This window comes from Carcharodon carcharias, chromosome 16, assembly GCF_017639515.1.
Source record: "Carcharodon carcharias isolate sCarCar2 chromosome 16, sCarCar2.pri, whole genome shotgun sequence".
Classification (NCBI taxonomy): domain Eukaryota; kingdom Metazoa; phylum Chordata; class Chondrichthyes; order Lamniformes; family Lamnidae; genus Carcharodon; species Carcharodon carcharias.
Genome location: NC_054482.1, coordinates 44,577,946 through 44,589,994, shown reverse-complemented (window position 1 = coordinate 44,589,994; position 12,049 = coordinate 44,577,946). Strand labels below are relative to the sequence as shown.

At 40.7% G+C, this 12,049-nt stretch overlaps 1 protein-coding gene across 4 annotated transcripts in view; it reads right to left on the bottom strand.

Annotated features, from left to right (window-relative positions):
* Positions 1-12,049, bottom strand: part of swt1 (SWT1 RNA endoribonuclease homolog) — a 158,464-nt gene that overhangs the window by 20,500 nt on the left and 125,915 nt on the right. The window lies entirely within an intron of this gene.

Here is a 12,049-nt window from a genome sequence, read left to right as displayed (position 1 = left end):
TGTTTTTGGTCTTTGGCCTTGTTAAACTACGTCCCCTACTAGATCTCTTGTCCCTATCTGGACTACTGTTACTTGTTTGGTCTCTCCTGCAACTAGACTTCCTTTCACAAGTTCTTAGGCTGTGATCACCATAAGGCCACTGCCTATGTTTCCTGGCTTTCCACATTTTTACTCCATTCTGCCAATCCATGGCTCTGATATTCTCCCCATCTTATACATTCAGCCAGTTTTTTTATATTTTCCTGTGGCCTTTCCTGCCCTTTCTTCTCATTAGCCCCTTCTGGCATATACGCCACCCTAGTTTCAACTTTTGTAGTTGATCTTTGTGGTAAATGGCCCTATCCTGATCTTCACTATCATTTGGTATACTCTCAGTTAGCTTGTCATCTGCCACAATCTGTTGTTTGTATAGGTCTGGCATACATGTGTGTGTAGTGCATGATGCATCATCTGATCAGGTTCTGTCAATGTGTAATCAGTGCCAGTAAGTCACATGGAATGTCCTCTAACAATTTGGTTACCATGTTGCATGATTACCGTTTTGTCATCAGCGCGTAGAAATTTTCCTGGGCCTCTCCGTACTTTCTACCCTTCTCTTTCTTTTGTGCCATTTCCCCGGGCTTAAAGTTTATTTCTGACAGCCTGACTCGATACCTCAGAGCTCCCCTGCTGTTTTTCTGAAACCTCTGCCTTAATAAATGCTCTCCTCCCTGCATGCATGGCATTCAAATGTTCTGCAAAAGTAGAACTAATGATAGTCCCACATTATTGACGGTATCTTCAGATTCCTGCTATAAACTAATTGATAGGAACCGTAGCCCCCAACAATCTGAAGCGTGATTTTTGCATGCACTGCCCACGCTACAGCATTTGTCAATTTATAATTCAGTTGGTCAGCTATAATTTCTTGGAGCATTTTGTCAATCACAGCGTGATTTTTCTCATACATCCCATTGCTAAAAGGTTTTCTGCTGCTGTATGCATTGCTACAGTACACAAATTTTCACACACACTCCTGAATTCATCATTGGCAAGTTCTCCTCCATTGTCCATTAAGAATTTAGCTGGTGCTCTCAACCCCGTTCCCATCCATCTTTCCATTATCTTACCATAAATTACCATTGAGAGATTAAATCTGGTCACTACATCTACAAAATGTAGAAAATATTTTTTTCTTTATTCCATGCTTTGAGGTCGATCACTACAGTTTCATTAAAGTCTCTTGGTGGAAGACTCCTGGTCATGATAGTGCTCTCCTGTACTTTACACAAATATCAAATTTTCACTAACATTCCTCATCCAGTACCCCTGCATCCTTTATCAGAACCTTCAATCAATGGCAAGAGGGATGTGAAAATTGTCAATGCAATTTTATAATTTGCTTCTTCTCCTTTAAATCGCTATCCCCAGTTGCCAATATCTCTTTAGCATTCAGTCTAGAGATGATAGGCCTTAAAGAAATACAACGTCCTGACTATATAAATTGCAAATCTACAGATCTCCCAAAGGCAATCGATTTATCATGCTCCATGTTCAACTTCATTTGGGCATTTTTCATTGAAGGCTTACTTAACAGTAAAGATATTTCACTCGATAAAGTGATTTACTCTTGCTACTTTACACAGAATTACTATTCTCTTTAGTGATTTCAACTTGTTACCATCACTGAACCTGCAACAAGTAAAAATGTTATATTGTTTGATTTTACTTTGGTCTTCCTTACCTAAAGAATCCATGTAACATATTAGCCAGTCCACCCCACACACCGTGGATGTGCACCCACTATCTAGAACTGCGCAACTGAACGAATCTACAACTAGGATACTCATTACCGGACAGAAGCCTCTGGTGACCAATAAGATTCCTTCTGATTGGTCAGTATTGTCCTTCTCATCTTCCATGTCATGTGTTGTCTCAAAAGCCCTGGTTTTCATTTTTGGGCAATTCAACATAATGATACTCAGCGTCATATCTGAAGCACTTGATGACCACCCCTTGATTATCCCTGGGGTTCATTCTCTTTCCAAAATTGCCCAACTCCCGCCGCCAGTTATAGCTCCCAAAAGGATGTCTGTCCTCGTACTTTTTGTTTGTAACCCTTCTTTTGTACTGACATTTTGGCCCTATGTTCGAATGGTTTCAAAATGCTGCTAGCAATGTATTCTCCATCTTTGGTGTCACTGCTGATGAGCCCATTTGTGCCATAAAAGCGGCCGGAAACAAATGCCTTCTGGAAAATCTTTTTTTTAAGGCTTCAGAAATTTGATCCAAAAGTGTTTCTCTCCCTTTGAATCTAATTCCGTTTAAAACCAAGAGCCTATTCATGTTTGGTATCCTAGCACAGTCCAATAATTTAAAGGCAAGTGCTGATTTAGGAATTTCCATGTGGAATCGCTGCAATCTCATATATAGTTGGTTAAACTCCATGATGTATTTTTTCACGGAAGAATCATCCATTTTTTCTAAATTTATCAAAGTACAGCGAAGCCTCATGGGCATTCAATGAGTCATCTTTCATATAAATTTTATCCTTGAATTTTAAGAGAATGTCCAAACCTTCTCATGTTCAGTTCCTGAGTATCTAGTTCCGAGAATACTTTGCAGCTGTTCTTGCTCCTAGCAGGAGTGAAAGTGCCAGAGCTACACCTTGCTTTCTTTCCAGTAGAGACATAAATCATGTCCATGCATCAGCTTTATTTCCCATCAATCACAAAACATGGTGGAAAATCATATCCTGCCATCTTGTACCTAGTTTCAGTCATCTTTCTTCAAAGAGTCTCCAATTGCCATCTTCTCTCAAAAAAAAACTCTAAGTCTAACCTTCTGTCTGGAAGTAAACCTTACTCCAATCTTCACTTTCAGGCAACCATTCTCTGCTACCAATGTCAGAGAAAACTCCCAAGCCTGGTTATGAAGAAGACGCTGAGACTAGGATGCTTTGGGAGAGACTGATTATTGCTTACCACAGAGATTACTTTTCCACCCTAACACAATCTCTCCCTGTGCTGGCTGACTCTTAATTATATTCATTTGTATGTAAAGTAACTAATCAATACTCAACACCTGTTCACCTTATCACCTTAAACCACTAAGTATTTAACATCCATCAACAGAACATAATAGATATTAATATTATGCATTCAAAACTGAAGAACAGCGTTCTTGGGAACTCTATGACATGATCTGAAATTATTTCAATGCCAAGAGCCATTTTAAACTGGGAAAAACCCTTTAGCAACTTTCACCTAGAGAAAAAAAGTACCCACCTGCTCCTAGACTGCTATGATTGACAGGACATCCGGTGTAGTTTAGAAAAAAAGACCACCTGGTTTCATCAGTTTCATTGGACTCCATTGTTTAGATTTCTCAGAGTTTGCTTTGACAGTCGATTAATTATGAATGCTTGTTTGCGTTTCAAAAACTACACACATCTCAGCAGGGATCAGTGTTCACCTTTTGATTAGCAGTGTTAAGAGATTATTAAAGCATTATCTGCCTTTGATGTGCTAAGTGAATAAGTGTTTGTTTTTACATCATATTAATCACTTGAGGAGATTTAATGTTTTGAATGGTTTTTATTCCATCTCCCTGGAATGAAAAGATGATGGTCTGACAAGTCAGGACATTTCCTGACTCGACCTTCTCGACACTTCCACGAAAATCCGGCCTAGTGTATCCTCCTCATAATTTGCTTTCCCACCTATCTTTGTATCATCAGCAAAATTAGTTACAATATATCGGTCTCTTCATCTAAGTCATTAATATAGGTTGTAAATAGTTGAGGCCCCAGCACTGATCCCTATGATACCTCACAACTAGAAATAACCAAGTGTCATAATTCAGGAATTTTGATTTATTTTAAAAAGAAAATATTTAGAGATTTGAGTTATGTTTATAGAGTATGTTTTAAATCTACATATGTTTTAAAAAGATGAAGAAGAGGTGAGGGGAGGTCACAAGCTGTGAGGGCTGAAGATGTGCATTGAGGGGTATATGATATTTAAGAAGAATAGGAAGCTAGATAAAGGTGAGGGGTAGCACTGTTGATCAAGGATGGCATTGGTACAATAGTTAAAGATGACTTTGGTTCAGGAGATCAGGATGTACAATCAGTTTCTGTGGAGATGAGAAATAGTAGGGGAAAGGAGTCACTAGTGGGAGTGGTCTACAGGACCCTAACAGGAACCACAATGTAGGACAAAGTATACTCTCCCTCTCTCTCCGCCCCCCCCACACACCTTAAACCAGCTTATATTTCAACTCTTTCTTGGACTCGAACTCAAGTTCTGTCGAAGGGTCATGAGGACTCGAAACGTCAACTCTTTTCTTCTCCGCCGATGCTGCCAGACCTGCTGAGTTTTTCCAGGTAATTCTGTTTTTGTTATACAAGATGAAATATTGGGTGCTTGTGATAAAAGGTGATTTTAATTCACATAAACTAGAAACATCAGACTGACAGTAGTAGCCTGGATTAGGAGTTCACAGAATGCTTTTGAGATAGTTTCTTAGAACAGCATATTCTGGAACCAGCCAGAGAGCAGGATATACTAGACTTGGTATTGTGTAATGTGACAGAATTCATTAATGACCTCAGAGTAAAGGTATCCCTAGTAGCAGTGACCACAATATGACTGAATTTTATATCCAGTTTGAAAGGGGGAAGAGTAGGTCTAAGGCTAATATTTTAAACTTAAATAAGGGCAACTATGTGGACATGAAAGCTGAGCTAACTGAAGTGAACTGGGATACTAGGCTAGGGGATATATCAATAGAGAAGCAGTGGCAGGCATTTAAGGGGGTATTTCAGAGTGCTCAGAAGTATATTGCTGCTATAAAGAAAAATTCTAAAGGCCCACCATCTGTGGTTAACTAAAGTAGTTAAGGAGAGCATCAAACTTAAAGAAAAGCATATAACTGCGCAACGATGAATGGCAGGTCAGATGACTGGTCAGAATATAAAGAACAGCAGAGAACGACTAAAAGGTTAATCAGAAGAAAGAAATTAGAGTATGAGAGGAAGCTAGTTAGAAATGTAAAGCAAGAGTTCCTACAGGTATTCAAAAAAAAGAGAAAGTAAAGTGAGTGTTGGTCCTCCAGAGTGACAGTGGGGAGTTAATAGTAGATAATAAGGAAATGGCAGGTGACATGGACAAATATTTTGCTTCTGTCTTCACTATCGAGGATGCAAAAAACATTCCAGTAATAGCTACAAATCAGGAGGTGGAAGGGAGAGAGGAACTTGGTGAAATTACAATCACTTGGGAAGCCGTACTGAGCAAACTGATGGAGCTGCAGGCTGACAAGTCTCTGGGTCCTGATGGGCTTCATCCTAAGATCTTAAAAGAGGTGGCTAATGAAGTAGTAGATGCATTGGTGTTAATTTTCTAAAATTCCATAGATTCTGGAAAGGTTCCATCAGACTGGAAAGTAGGAAGTATAACTCCTCTACTCAAGAAGGAAGGGGGACCAAAAAACAGAAACTATAGGCCAGTTAACTTGATGTCTGTTGTGGGGAAGGTGTTAGAATCGATCATTAAGGAGGTTATAGCTGGGCATTTAGAAGAAACCCAAGGTAATCGGGAAGAATTAACTTGGTTTTGTGAAAGGGAAATCATGTTTAATCAATTTATTGGAGTTCTTTGAAGGAGCAACATGTGGTTAAAAGGGGAGCCTGTAGATGTACTGTACTTGGGTTTCCAGAAGACATTTGATAAGCGCCACATCAAAAGGTTATTGCAGAAAATAAAAGCTCATGATTTCGGAGGTAACATATTGGCATGAATGGAAGATTGGCTGGCTGGCAGAAAACAGAGTATGCATACGGTCTTCTGCTGATTGGCAGGATGTGACAAGTGGAGTCCCGCAGCAGTCTGTGCTGGGGCCTCAACTTTTTACAGCTTATATCAATTATATAGATGAGGGGAGTGAAGACATGGTAGCTAAATTTGCAGATGACACAAAGACAAGGAGGAAAGTATGTGGTGAAGAGAACATAAGGAGGTTGCAGACAGATATACGTAGGTTGAGTGAGTAGGCAAAAATCTGGCAGATGGAGTATAATATAGGAAAATGTGAAGTTGTTCACTTTAGCAGGAAGAAGAAAAGACCAGAGTATTACTTAAATGGAGAACGGCTGCAGAATTCCAAGGTGCAGTGTTCTAGTGCATGTGTCACAAAAAGTTAGTATGCAGGTACAGCAAATAATTAAGAAGGCTAATGGATGCTATCCTTTATTACAAGAGGAATTGAACATAACAGAAAGGGTGTTATGTTTCAGTTATACAGGGCATTGGTGAGACCACACCTCAAATACAATGTGCAGCTTTGGTCTCCTTATTTAAGGATGGACGTAAATGCGCTGGAGGTAGTTCAGAGGAGGTTTACTAGATTAATACCTGGAATGTGCGGGTTGTCATATGAGGGAAGGTTAGACAGACTGGACTTGTTTCCGCTGGAGTTTAGAAGAGTGAGGGGTGACTTGACTGAAGTTTATAAGATCTTGAATGGTACTGACAGGGTGGAAGTGGAAAGGATGTTTCCTCTAGTGGAGGACTCCAGATCTAGGAGGCACTGCTTTAAAATTAGGGGTTGCCATTTTAAGACAGAGATGAGAAGAAATTTTTTTCTCTGAGGTTTGAGAGGCTTTGGAACTCTGCCTCAGATGGTGGTGGAGGTGGGTTCATTGAATATTTTTAAGGCAGAGGTAGTTAGATTCTTGTTAAGCAAAGGAATTAAAGGTTATCGGGGTTAGATGGGAATATGGAATTCAAAACAAAAACAGATCAGCCATGATTTATTGAACGGCGGAGTGGGCTCGAGGGGCTGAATGGCTACTTCTGCTCCTATTTCGTATTCATAAAACAAGACAGGCCATTTTGGGCAATGTAACAGCTAACAAACTGCTTCAAAATGGGACAATATCGGTAAGGGTAAATTGTCCAATTCCAGGCCCATCGGCCTTGACAATAGTTTCTTTAAAACTCATACTCGAAGGGAGGAAGAGGACTTCAGTGCTGCAACAAACCCTTTGGTTGGGCATTCAAAGGGCTATATGTGCAGACAACTGGAGACCTGGATACTGGAAGTCAAAAATTAAAAGCAATTTTTTGCAGCTAGAAGTGGTCTGAAAGAAAAGCAAGACCATAACAAGAAATGAAAAGGATGGGACACATATTTTCTTCTTCTATGTTTTCAGGGAAAGAAAATGAGATTGAGTTAAGTAAGTTAAATTAGTTTTTACTGTTACCCTGTACATTCACTGACTGTCTGTGAAATAAAGCTGCTTACTAATTCATATCCATCTCCTTTCATCATATTTCATTCCATCACAAAACATAGGCTATCCATTGAGGTCACACTTCTAGATAATAAGAAGTACGGTACTCTTAAATTTAACACACCAAGACCACTTATTGGAGCGACCAGGATTCCTAGGCCTGAGAAAATATCTGAGGTATAGCCTAAACTTGGAGTTCTTGGAGAGTTGGAAATCCTGCGTTATTTAAACCCAAATAATACATCAAATTGCTATATTTGTGGATGCTTCTCTTAGTTGGTAAATCTCTTGTCTCTGAGCCAGATGTCCTGTTCCAAGCCTAATCTAGGCCGACACTTAAATATACAAACAATTTAAACTCTGGAATCAGAAGTACGATTTCAAACTTTGTGGGCAACACAAATTGGCTGGAGAGGAGTGCCATAAAATACAGGAAGACATGAAGAAACTTGCATAATGGCTGTACAATTAGCAAATGAACCATAATATAGATCAATTAGGTGGTACACTTTGGTAAGAAGAATAAAGAGGACACTTCTTGGAGGAGGGGTTTGATCCTAGTCAGTTCCGAAGAAGAGTTATATTGTACTCAAAATGTTAACTGTTTCCCTCTCCACCGGTGCGGCCAGACCCAGAGTTGTTCCGGCACTGTTTTTATTTTGATCTTAGGGTGTGGTGAGATCCAGTCCCCAAACGCCAGGGTGGGTGGTATGTTTGGTTGGTTGGCGGTGGGGGGGGGGGTGTGGAGGAGAGAGAGAGACAGGAGGTCCAATCCCCAACACAGTGCGGGGGGTGGAAAGGTGTTGGTGGTGGTGGGTGTATAAGGGATAAGGGGGGAACTTGCAGAGCCAGTACTCCTGTTCCTCTGGGTCCACAAGCACTGTGAAAGCACTTGCCTTCTCTCCGAGACTGTCCCTGGCTTGCTGCAGCTACTAAGGTTTCCTGCAGTCTGGGAAACCCGGCCGACCACAGCAAGTTACATCCAAGGCTTCCAGTCTTATTAACATTTAAAATGCCAACCTGCCTCCGGGGAACGGGCTGACTGTCTAACCTTTGTCCTGCTGAGTAAAAGCTGGAGGACAGCAGATTGGAGTTGGCTTCCCAAATGCTTCCATTTTTTAGTCATTCAACCCACCATCTACCCTCAATCCCACCTGCACCCGCATGTTAAAATTTCCTGATGAACCTCTAAATAGGACAAAGGGAGAGGGGAATCTGGTGTTACAAATACATTAATCGCCAGAAATAGAGTCAGAGGTCTACAGCACAGAAAAAGGCCCTTTGGCTCATCAAGTCTGCGCCGGTAAAACAAGTACCTAACTATTCTAATCTCATTTTCCAGCACTAGGCCCATAGCCACGGCATCACAAGTGCACATCCAAATACTTCTTAAATGTTGAGGGTTTCTGTTCTACCACACTTTCAGGCAGTGAGTTCCAGATTCCCACCACCCTCTGGGTGAAAAAATGCTTCCTCACATTCCCTCTAAACCTCCTGCCCCTTCCCTTAAATCTATGCCCCCTGGTTATTGATTGTTCCACCAGTGGGAAAAATTCCTTCCTGCCTACCCTACCTATGCCCCTCATAATTTTATGCATCTCAATCATGCCCCCCATCAATTTCCTCTGCTCCAGGGAAAATAACCCCAGTCTATCTAATCGCTCCTCATAGCTAAAACTTTCCAGCCCAGGCAACGTCCTGGTAAATGGTTAATAAGGCCATAAAAAAAAACAAACAGAACAGAAGGCAAGTGCCTTCACAGTGCTTGTGGGCCCAGGGGAACAGGAATACTCTGCAAGTTCCCCCATCATCCCCTATACACACACCACTACCAACACCTCCCCCACTACCCCCTGCATTGGATAGGGGATTGGACTTTCACCATCTCCAGGGATTCGGCTCTACAGGAAGAGAGCTGAAAAGCAGAAAAATTGTGAAACTTGTATAGAACCTTGATCAAAGGTTACGGGGAGAAAGCGGGAGAATGGGGTTGAGAAACTTATCAGCCATGATTGAATGGCGGAGCAGACTCGATGGGCCGAATGACCTAATTTTTGCTCCTATGTCTTATGGTCCTTATCAGACCACACTTGAGAGTACTGTGCAGAGTTCTGGTCTCAATTATAAAGGGAATGTAGAAGTACTGGAGAAGGTGCAAGAAAGATTTACTGGGATGATACCGGAACTGAGAGATTTACACCTACAAAGGAAAAATTGTAAGTGTAGGGCTGTTTACTTTAGAGAAAGACTTGGGATTGGGGTGAGGGGGAGTGGCCTAGAGATTTTCAAGATTATGAGGGTTTGATAGGGTAGATGTATGGAAGATGTTTACATTTGCAGGTGAGACCAGAACTAGGGTCATCAACATAGTTATTAAGAAATCCAATAGGGAATTCAGGAGAAACTGCATTGCCCAGAGAGGGGCTAGAATGCAGAACTCACTACCACAACAAGTGGATGGATTTAAGGGGATATGCATGTGATGGAGGAAGGAATAAAAGGATATTTTGATGGGATTCAATGAAGACCTTTTGGGTTGTTTCTGTGCTGTAAGTACTATTTAACTATGCAATACTGTGCCATTGGAGGTGCTGTTTTTTGGATGTGGCATTAAAATTGAAGCTCACTTCCTGTTCTGATATTTAGGAAATTGCTAAAGATTCCACAGCATATTAGAAGAGCTGAGAATTCTCATGTTGTTTCCAACATTTCTCCCTTGAAGAGACCAAGAGTGGCTTGTAAATCCACCGCCTTAGCAAGAGCAATTAGGGATGGGCAATAAATGCTGGCCCAGCCAGCAACACCCACATCCCGTAAATGAACATAAAAAGGGATTTTCCCTGCTATGGACAAGAGGGAAATACCCCAATACCTTCCACACCATGATTTATCTCTCTTTGTGAAGATAGTTACAACTGTTGCATTTCTGAAGCCAGAGGGCAATTCTTTTCCTTCATGCACTCATCCTATGGATTAGAGAAGTCTTGATGGGAACAAAAGTCAGCCAGCTTTGAAAACTTCAGGTGGAATACCACTGGGGCCATAGGCTTTGCTGCTTTTCATCCATTTGATTGCTTGTCGCAGCTCTCCCAACGATGGTGGTTCACCCGTGATTCTACCACAGGATACTGGGGGATACCCTGGAGAATATCAACTGCCACTGTGGATTCAAAGTTAAGTTGTTCAAAATTTACTTTCCAATATTCCCGCATTGTCATCCTTAAGGGGAGAAACACCATCCTGTGAACGAAGGTGATTTTGTCCATTTGACCTTGGTCTATAGATTGGCTCTAGTGGTTCCAAAAAAGCTTTGCATATCATGACAGTAAGCATATTTTTGGATCGCTCAGGCTCTCTCTTCCTACTACATGTCCTTTATCTGCAAGATGTGTCTTTGGGAGGGTCAGCCTTGGGCTGTTGAAATGCTGCTTTCTTCACTTGCAACCATGGGCTGTTCTACCAGGCAATGAAGGCTACTTGTTTTTGTTCTAGGTGGTCACATATTTCAGCATTGTTTCCAATGAACAAGTTCTGGTGACGATGACGCTCGAACCCAATAGTTTGGGCACAGGAGTCTAGTACAACTGTTCTAGGTCCCACTGTTCTAGAATTGCGTTAGATGTAAGAAGATTTTCCAGATTTGTTGCGAGCTACAATTGGAATTCCTCTCCTCAGTTGTGCTGTTTTAGGGTTGAAACATTGATCCTCATCCTATTGGACTTTTGGGTCTTGTGATGCCTTGGTACTAGGTACCTATTCATCACTGATCAAACAAGTCAATGTTTGGTCCAACAGGCATCAACCCTACAAAACAAAAAGTACTTCCAAGGCTGTAATGCGCTTTGAGACATCCATTGATTATGCAAAGCGTTATATAAATGCAAGTCTTTTTTTTTCAACCAACACCACCCAAAACAAATTAACCGGCCATTCATCTACTTATTGTTTGTGGTGTCTGATGCAGGTTGATTACTAGATTTGTTTACATCACAACAATGACTACATTTCAAAAGTAATTAGTTGGTTGTCAAGAGCTTCAGCATGTCCTCTGATCATGATTAGGTGCTGTGAAATACAAGTCTTTATTTATTTTTACATTACTTATGACCAAATAATACTGAAACTTTAGGGAAACGTGTATAGTTAGACATAAATGCACTTCATGTAATGAGAAAACAGTTGGAAATTAACTTGTGTGCTCAAATGAAAATAGAAAATGTTGAACACACAACAGTTGAATCAGGATATTAATATTTATGCAGCAACCGTCCAAGCAACAAATTAACAAACTCAGACTAAACTATAAACTATGGATAGGTTGTCACATACAATTCCTGCCTTTTTGCAATGGGAGCATCAGGTGCCTGTTGCAGGCTCAACTCAAATATGGTCAGAACTTGCCAGAAATTTTCAGTCCTCTTCTGTCTCACAATCACCTGAAATTGGGATGATAGAGAGACGAGGATCACCCCCTCCTCCTTTCTGGTCTATTTTAATGCACATTAAATCTTCCAGGCTGTCTGCATGCCATGAAAATAACATGTTGCAATGTGCATAGTGTTCCTTATTAAATGATGCATTTGGAAATATAATTGATAGAGACATAAGATCTGTGCTACTGTACAGCAGCCAATTTCAAAACAGTAGAGTCCTATACCAAATTAAGAACTGCAAAAATGCAATTTTAATCAGAACAATAGAAATGTTGTTTTGCAGTACAAGATAATTCTTTAACTTTAGTTTATAATATAATGCCTATTTATGGTTTGGGCA